The sequence below is a fragment of the Notolepis coatsorum genome, assembly GCF_963971535.1.
Source record: "Notolepis coatsorum genome assembly, chromosome: 7".
In the NCBI taxonomy this organism is placed as follows: domain Eukaryota; kingdom Metazoa; phylum Chordata; class Actinopteri; order Aulopiformes; family Paralepididae; genus Notolepis; species Notolepis coatsorum.
Genome location: NC_140171.1, coordinates 34,051,257 through 34,061,133, shown reverse-complemented (window position 1 = coordinate 34,061,133; position 9,877 = coordinate 34,051,257).

Sequence of the window (9,877 nt, the reverse complement as noted above, 5' to 3'; positions counted from 1 at the left end):
AAACAACAGAGGAACCACAGCAGAGCTGGTAGGGGAAGGCACAACTAATCTACAAAATAAACACTAAGAAAACGAGACTGTAAAAACGAAAACAAAGATGACAATACAAACTGAAAAACTAGACTTACTGAAAAATAGGGAGACAAGGAACGAATGACAGCGCAAGGACGAGGGTAACAGCAAGGACAGGATACTCAGGAACATCAAGACAGGGATCTCAAAACAAGGAACTCCAATAAATATCAATTAACAAGGGAACAAGAGACAATGTTGACCTCGGGGCAGACCTCGGCGTTGACCACGCCGTCGACCACGGCACAGGGCTGGACCAGACGACTCTCCAGGTGCAGATCGACCTCGGCGTAGACCACGGCGTGGACCACGGGGCAGGGCTGGACCAGACGAGGAGCCGGGACCAGGAGACTCCCCGGGGACAGGAGTAGGAGTACGACCCGGACTAGACGCCAGGGTCTTCCCGGGAGCCGGAGGAACAGGGGCAGCTAGAGCTGCTCTAGCAGGGGCTAAACTGGCAGTAGAGACTGGGTTATCTACCTGGGTAAAGCTAGCTGCTAGGGCTACACTAGCAGGGGCTAGGCTGGCAGTAGCGGCTGGGTTAGCTGCCCTGGCAGTGCTTGCTGCAGGGCCTGTACAAGCTGCAGAGGGTGCACTAGCCGAGAGGGTTCAGGTGCTAGCTGTAGGTGCTACACTAGCCGGCGAGGCTAAGGCGCTAGCAGCAGGGGCTCTAGCGGACGCGACTGAAAGGCTAGCAGCAGGGGCTCTAGCGGACGAGACTGTGGTGCTAGCAGCAGGGGCTCTAGCGGACGAGACTGAGGTGCTAGCAGCAGGGGTTCTAGCGGACAAGACAAAGGTGCTAGCAGCAGGGGCTCTAGCAGACGAGACAGAGATGCTAGCAGCAGGGGCTCTAGCCAACGAGACTGGGGTGCTAGCAGCAGGGGCTCTAGCAGACGAGACAGAGATGCTAGCAGCAGGGGCTCTAGCAGACGAGACAGAGATGCTAACAGCAGGGGCTCTAGCAAACGAGGCTGAGGAGCTAGAAGTAGAGGCATTAGCATTCCGGAGTAAGCTAGCAGGGGCTGAGCTAGCAGTGGGGGCTGTGCGAGTAGCCTGGGCTGAACTAGCTGACGGGGCTACTCTAGCAGCTGAGACCATGCTAGTCTTCTTAGCCTTGCTAGCCTTCTGAGACCTGCTAGCTGTCCGTGCTACGCTAGCAGACAGGGCTAAAGTGTTAGTTGGAGTAACATGGGTATAACCCATCCTGATAACTGAAGGGGCAGTTCTAGCAGGATAGTTAACACTGGCTTGAGGGCCAGACCAAGGAACTGAGACCAGAGAAACTGGGGCCATAGGGAACAAGCTGGCTGACGGGGCAGTCCTAGCTGTTGAGGCCTGGTTAGCTGCAGAGGCTAAGCTATCAGACGGGGCTGTACTAGCTGTCGAGGCCTGGTTAGCTGCAGAGGCTAAGCTATCAGACAGGGCTGTACTAGCTGTTGAGGCCTGGTTAGCTGCATGGGCTAAGCTAGCAGATAGGGCTGGACTAGCTGTGGAAGCCTGGTTAGCTGCAGGGGCTAAGCTAGCAGACGGGGCTGGACTAGCTGTGGAAACCAAGAGATTAGCCGACAGGGCGGCTCCAGGGAAACTGACCTTGCTAGCTGAAAGGGCAGTCCTAGCAGTGGGAAACAGGCTATCTGACGAAGCTACGCTAGCAGTAGGAACTGTAGTAGCAGTAGGGGCTGGGCTAGCCGTGGAAACCAAGAGTTTAGCCGACAGGGCGACTCCAGGGAAACTGACCTTGCTAGCTGAAGGGGCAGTCCTAGCAGTGGGGAACAGGCTAGCTGACGAAGCTACGTTAGCAGTAGGGACTGAACTAGCAGTGGGGAACAGGCTAGCTGACAAAGCTACGCTAGCAGTAGGGGCTGAACTAGCAGTAGGGAACAGGCTAGCTGACGAAGCTACGCTAGCAGTAGGGACTGAACTAGCAGTAGGGAACAGGTTAGCTGACGAAGCTACGCTAGCAGTAGGGACTGAACTAGCAGTAGGGAACAGGCTAGCCGACGAAGCTACGCTAGCAGTAGGGACTGAACTAGCAGTAGGGAACAGGCTAGCTGACGAAGCTACAAGGGCTAGGCTAACCACAGGGGCAGGGTCAGCTATAGGGCTAACAGGCAGGGCTGAGGTGCTAGCAGTAGGTACCCTAGCAGGTGAGGCTATGCTGGTGGTAGAGGCCTTACCCGCAGTAGGGGCTTGACTGGAGGCTGGAGGCTGGAATAGGCACTTGATCCAGTGTCTGCCATACTCCTCCAGCTGTGGGGCCAGCTCAGGGTGCCACTCCCTGAGAGAGTAGAGCAGATGCAAAACCTCCTTCCTCTCCTCCAAGGAGGAGGAAGGTAAATCCCCCAGTCTGAACGCCTCCAAGGCGCTCAAAGCCTCCCTCGTTCTGTTCGCTGGGTCCAAACAGGGTCGGTTCATTCTGTTATGGATGTGTTAGCAGAGGGCCCAGGCGCAAACAGATACGAGGGAGAGGTAGATATGGATTGTCAAAAGTGAGCACTGCTCCTTTAATTTGAACACTTCGAGCCAGGGGTGAAGTGTAACCAAAAATAATCCAATTGCAAACAAGGGCAGCGACAAAGATATTACAAAAATGGTCTTTACTTCAAAAAGGGTAGCAACCAAAACAAGGAATCTCATAAATGAGAGCAGGTACAAAAACAACAGAGGAACCACAGCAGAGCTGGTAGGGGAAGGCACAACTAATCTACAAAATAAACACTAAGAAAACGAGACTGTAAAAACGAAAACAAAGATGACAATACAAACTGAAAAACTAGACTTACTGAAAAATAGGGAGACAAGGAACGAATGACAGCGCAAGGACGAGGGTAACAGCAAGGACAGGATACTCAGGAACATCAAGACAGGGATCTCAAAACAAGGAACTCCAATAAATAACAATTAACAAGGGAACAAGAGACAATGTAGCAGGGGAAGGGCACAGAGAGACATGTAGACATTGAATATACACCAGTGCACCAGGAGGGTATGCATGAGGGAGACAAGGGAAAGTTCAGAGGAATATCCAGCAGGGGGGGGTACAGATGGGAAATGTCTGTGCAAAGGTGGGGGTAAATGTGGGGGTTGTTGAAGAGTGCAGGCAGGGGGGAAGGGTCCTAGAATAGGCAGAGGAATATTGTTCATGAGTGGAGGGAGACCATGGGAGATAATGTGAAAAGGAGGGGGCTCTTAAGGAGTACAGACAGGGGAGAAAGGTCCAGGGACAGGTGGACCCTTACACAATATACAGTATGAATGAAGGGAGCGATGGATGGATAGAGGATAGGATAGATAGATGAGGAGAGCAGCAGGGAGCAGTAAGTGGATTGATATAAGACTCAGAAAGAGATTAATAGAATAGAGGCAAAAGAGGAGTATTCAGTGGTCACATCACTTGTCCTCCAACCAGCCTCGAACCACCAACAATCTGCTCACCAGTAACACATGCTGCATTTTTAGCTACTACTGTATAGTATGCTGCTAGTTATGCTATATATAGCTACTATGCTGCTACTTATACTGTACTATACTATGCTGCTAGTTATGCTATATAAAGCTACTATTCTGCTACTTATACTATACTATACTGCTAGTTATGCTATATATAGCTACTATATGCTGCTACTTATACTATATTTACTATGCTGCTAGTTATGCTATACTATACTATGCTGCCAGTTATGCTACATATAGCTACTATGCTGATAGTTATGCTATATATAGTGGGGCAGCTTCTCCCATTTTCAACAGAATTGTGCACTTTGTGTCAAGACTTTTGGTTTATTTAATAAGGATCAGCTCCATGTAAAGGGGCCTAAATAATTTAACAGGTGTTTGTGCTTATGAGCATGCGCAGTTGGCGCAGCTGCCTTTTTAAATTGTGGCTGATGTCATTCTAACCAGAGCTCTGACAGGATCACATCGCCCGTTGGTAAAGTAGACTTATACAATGGCATGCAAATTTCTCGATTCTGATTGGCTGAAACAGTCAAGTTAGACGTTGTTATTTATCATAACACACGCTTGTGATCCCAGAACCCGCCCACAACCGAATTACAATCACTCCGCCATTCGAGTTTTTAGGAATGAAACCAAGATGGCGGACAATAATCTTTATGAATGTGTAGCAGGGTGGATTATCCCTGCTTCGTGGGAACGGGTGTGCACAGCCACTGGGTAGCGAGACACAGTAGAGCTCCGTCTGACTGCACCTTCGTCTTTGGGCCTGGAGCGTCAAACTGGAGGCCAGCAGTGGGAGTGGATGGGGCCCGGGATTTACCAACCTGGTCTGGTACTCTGGTCTTCCTCGCCCTTCCGGGGCGGTCAGCAGTACTCCCCAACTCGCTCTCACCTTCCCCAATACCCACGTTAACCCTCCCACACCTAGTGACTGAATTGTAAAGAAATAACTTAGTTCCTCCCGCAAGCAGTACCCTCCCTCGGTGACATTAGAAACCTTATAGTGAAAAGGGGAAAGTTGGATAGGAAGGGGTTAATTGTATTAACGTTACCCACACCAAAATAGTTGATAATAGGCTCAGGAATGGACACGCAGACAGAACTCCCATCTAATTCTTTATCGTTACTTATACTGGTCAGTTACAAAGATTTAATAGGAATGGGTCAAATAGAATGAAGTCTTACTATTACCCAATTTGTAACTCAATACCTTATAGACACTTATATTATACACCCACACCGTATAGAACCAGGTATTGCCGACCCAAATATAATATACTTCAATGTGCTTGACTCATCACCCACGTCTGGGTTAGTACCAGGGATAATACCTCTCTCAGGCTTTAATTATATAGTAGTGATAATACCTCTCTAAGGCTTTACTTATAATACAACAGGTCTGTAACCTCCCCACAGGGGAAGGGTTAATTAGATGGGAAAATATTATTAAAGAACAAACACGTTATCACACTCAAAGAAAATGAAAAAGGTGGGCCCACTTTACCAAACAAAAGTCCTATACTAATGCCGGCATGTAATGTTTATGGGGTACCCCTATGAACTGTATTATTTTATTTTCTTAAATTACATCAGAATATTGTACAATTAACAGGGCTGACACCTCAGTAACAGGAATGACACAGTTACCGAAATGGTTACTGCTTGTTTAAGTTACAATTGTGGGTGTAATGGAGTTATTTAAGAAGATGTTATGGAGATAATTATGACACAGTCATAAGCCTTTAATTCAACATGACATATCAGAATACTTTGTTGACAGATATGAGGTTTTAGTGTAGAAGATGATGAAAATAATTATGATACTGCAGATGTAGTCAAATTCAATCAATTGTTTTATTCAAAAACAAAACAATCAGGAATAGGAGGGGGAAAAACGCCATCTCAGGTACCCTATCAACCTCGGTTGACAGCTGAAATTCAACCTTGGCAACAAACAGCAGTAGAACAATGTTTCAAACATCTAACATATTTTCAAACATCTAAACCCCCCTCCCTAGAATTGCAGAACAAACAATCACCTAATGCAGGGGTTCCCAAACTTTTCAGGCCGGGGCCCAGAAAATAAGGCGTCAGAGAGCCGCGGCCCAATGCACATCGTCTGGCTTTTTTTTTTTTTTTTTTTTCAGGCGACCGATTTTTTAAGCCAAATATCACTTCAATCCTATTAAGTTAGTTCAAGTTAGTTATTCATTTATATGTGCTATTTATGAGAGGGCTAACTTGTTGCAAAATAATAATGATAATAATAATAGCCTCATTAAAATACTATTGTTGCTTCGGTTGTTTTCAGCGTTTTATGTGCATAATCTGTTATTTAGTTTGAAATGTTCGTTGAAATAAGTAGATTTTTCGTTTTTGTTTATTTATTAAGTTAATATAAAACCATATAGTCACATTTTAGAATACAATAGAATAGCATTTTAGAATACAACTAGAAACACTGTCCTGGCCTGCTTCTAAGTTCAGTGGCCTGACAAAAAAAAAAAAAAAAAAAAAAAAAAAAATTATTTTTTTTGAATCATCTCGCGGCCCATCCGTGGCTGCTCGCGGCCCACCTTTGGGTCGCGACCCCGACTTTGGGAACCACTGACCTAATGCACCATTAGTTTGCCTATACAAGTTTTGACCAGATGTCTTTCCGGATCTCTACATGTCGTGCTGTCACATTGACATGAGAAGGAATCAACCTTAAAATGTTGTCAAACATGTACCAGATACAGTCCTCGCGGGATGGCCAGAAATATCTATTCTGGCCAATATGCTGCATGCACTTCACTTGGGCATATCCTTCACCTGTTGCCACAATGATTCCAGGGTACAGCTCCTGGTCATATGTAAGGACACACCATTGACCAATTATCCCATCACTACTCCAATCGATCTCTTGGGGTCCTTGAAGTTCTTCAGTCAGCTGTTCTGCTGACTTTTGTGCTTGTGCTTGTGTGGTTGGCTGAGGTATGGCTGGGGTGCTTGTGGTTGGCTGAGGTATGGCTGGGGTGTTTGTGGTTGGCTGGGGTATGGCTGGGGTGCTTGTGGTTGGCTGAGGTATGGCTGGGGTGCTTGAGGCTTGGGTTGCCTTGATCATTTGGGGGCCCATTATCAGTGGAGCAAAGATGAAGTGGTTAGTGTTGAAACATGTACAGGACAGGTTCTTCAATGTGGCACACAGACAGCTGACATCCCTGGTAATCAAGTGGCCTTTCCTGTTGGTGACCACTTGGTGTATTCGCATTGTCCCTGGGACTAATGGGATATTTGCTGGCATGTTACGATAAGCATCCACAATGTTCTCAGTTTCCACATAAAATAGCTTCACTGTCGTGCCAGTTGTAAGTAGTGCTCGGTAAAGTGTGGTGGCATCAGGAATGTCACGCCCTGTACTCACAAGTTGATCTGCCAGTCTTTTTAATACTCCCCCAACACCATCAGGCACTCCCTTTCCGTGGCTTGCTTCAAAAAAATTCCATGTGCCACTCTCAAAGCCCCTCTTACTCAATTCAGTACTGAACAGGAAGAAATTACCCTTCTGCCTGTATTGAGTACAAGGACCATCACTGAAGAAGTGGACCACAGACACAGGTGTATGATTGGCTTGTACGTAGTCCAGTACTGGCTCAAGGTGTTGCCAGATCGCAGGGGGACCTTTTTGCTTGGATTCTGAGATGGTGCAGAAGCAGAGAGGGCGTGCATCTTCACCAACATACAACACACCTGTGTGCATTGATGCCTGTTGGTGCGAGGCACCGAAATGCACAGCCTGGATCTCAGCACTGTACTTACATGAGTAGTTTTCTGAGAAATCCACATGTATAATGCATTCGTGTGAGGACAGACTTCTCTTTAGCTCTTTGGAGAATGAGAACTGCTGCTTGATGTTGAACACATGTTTCTTAAACCTGTGCAGCAGACAAGTGAAATGCTCAATGAGCTCCTCTACAGAGCTTTCAATTTGTTTTTTAGCTGTCACTTTGAATGACACAGCCTTCTTTTCTTGTAGGATGGTCTTCTCCTCCATTACCCACTGTATGTATGCAACACGCATGTTGGTGTCAGGAACAGTAGCCAGTGGGAAGCTTTTCAGTTTGCATGTGGGACACTCTCCATACATGCACTCTTTACTGTTTGTGCTGCAAGAGACCTCTTCAATAAGCTGCTCAAGGTTGGAATTGGTAAGCAAACTTAGTTGCTTCAGCTTGTCAGCCACAAAGCCGAGGTTCTCATGGATTTTACACATGCACGTATCTCTGTCCTGAATGGTGGGATGTACCACCCAGAAGGGTCGAAGTCTGCAAAAGAGACTGTAGGACAAAGCTCTGTGTGGATTTTCAAATAGGAACTTCCTGTGAAGATTTTGCAGTGAATCAACAAGAAATCGCTTTTGTTTTTTAACTTTCTGCCGTGTTATGGTCTGCTTTCTTCCAGTCGTGACTCGACTGACATCATCACGGTCATAGAAAGCTTTGACATTTGATTTGAACTGTGTTGGGATGCGGAGCTTTGCTTTACGAGTGAAGGAAAGTGCATTTTTTTCCAAAGTCTTCCACCTTCTTCTTGGAAGACCACTGGCACTATTTCCATATTTCTGCATGCGGTACCTTTTTACAATCTTCCCGGATAACATTTGGGAGATAATCTGCTTTTCTCGTTCATCTTTTGAATCTAAATATTTTCTTTTTATGTCCCTCAACAGTGCAGTGTGAAATGTGAGGGTTATTCGTGCTTGTAACCGCGCAGATGGGGTGCTCAAGTCATGGTTGACTTTGGAAGATGGGGATGCTGCTTTTTTCTTCAAGCGAAAGTACCTTTTTTTGTACTTATCTTGCTTTTGTTTTTCTTTTTCCAGGCTACTCCTCAATTTTTCCAGCTCTTGGTGGAGCCTCTTTCTCTCCTTCTTTGACCTTAAACGCCCCTGAGCATGTTGCCTGCAGCACAATAAAGCAAAGATTAGTCAAATAGTTGTACTGACAATCAAATACTCACCAATGCATGTGACTTACTCAAATGCTCTCCTTACACATACACACACTCACACTCACTCATACACACTCTCTCTCTCTCTCTCTCTCTCTCTCTCTCTCTCTCTCTCTCTCTTGTTCCTCTAACCTTGAGGGGCCTGGATCTGACCCAGGATCTGACCCTGAATTTGGCCCTGGGTCTGGGTCTGGACTTAGAGGCGGCGTCATGCACTGATCTATGGTTGCTGCAACTGCTGTTTTGGCTGCTCTGCATCTCAGTTGTTGCGCTCTCCATTTCCGCCGCTTGGCTTTCCTTTCTCTGTCACTTAGTTGACTGATAGACAGCTTTTTCCCTGTCTCCTTAATTATCCTTTCTCCATTTCACCCTCTCTTTCTCTAAATATCTTTGTCGCTTTTCGGGATCAGCATCTCTACGTTGCCTGTATAGGTGCTGTTTCTCCACTGCAGATAGAGTCATCCTAAGAAAATCATATAAAATACAAATACAAAAGTCACTTTAACATTGGCTGTAACCTCTTACTATTGGTAAGGGAAGTATATTTTCATGTACACACAAAAGCATATACTTTTGTCAGCCCTGTTACCATTCACTCAACCCTGTTACCCATTGAAAGGTAACAGGGCTGATGGTAACAGGGCTGACGAAAAAGGCAACTAGCAGCCATTACTAGCCATATGCTAATGATCTTGACACCACATGGTGTGCATTCATGAGAGGAAATAATGATGTTAAATATGTATATTCACAATTTCAAACAAATAACTTTTTAACATGCGCATTTATGGTAACAGTTCTGACGCAACAAGCTTGTCCCCCTCTGTTGGACATCACATAACTAGAAGAAAATGCATGAAAAGAGGAGCACACTTACTTGTCTTTTCTCCACCATCTTTAGAAAAGGAAGATGATGTCAGTTCCTGGGCTATATGTAAATTTCGAAACAGTCCATTATCTCTGAAGGGGTGTACATGGATTAAAGCAAAAAAAAATCTCCTGACTGAACTTTTTTTCAGGCCAAGTCATATTCTTATTTTAACCTCCACTGCATTTTTTTTTTAATAGCGTTAGCGTTTTAAGGGAGCCTACTTGTAGAGCTACTGTCCTGACTGTGACTATAGACCCTACTGTTGTGGTTGTTGTGCCAGGCAGGGAGGCTTGAATGCAAGTCTTGTGGCTAGCTTCTGATTGATGGCAAGCTAGCACCCCTTTCCCATTACTTTGAACCATGAACTAAATGGCTTGTTATCATACAAACAAGGGACTAAACACATTTCGCAATTATGCTACAACAACAATGGACAGTCTCCTCCCCACCGTTTGTATATATTTTTTTCCACCCACCCACCCC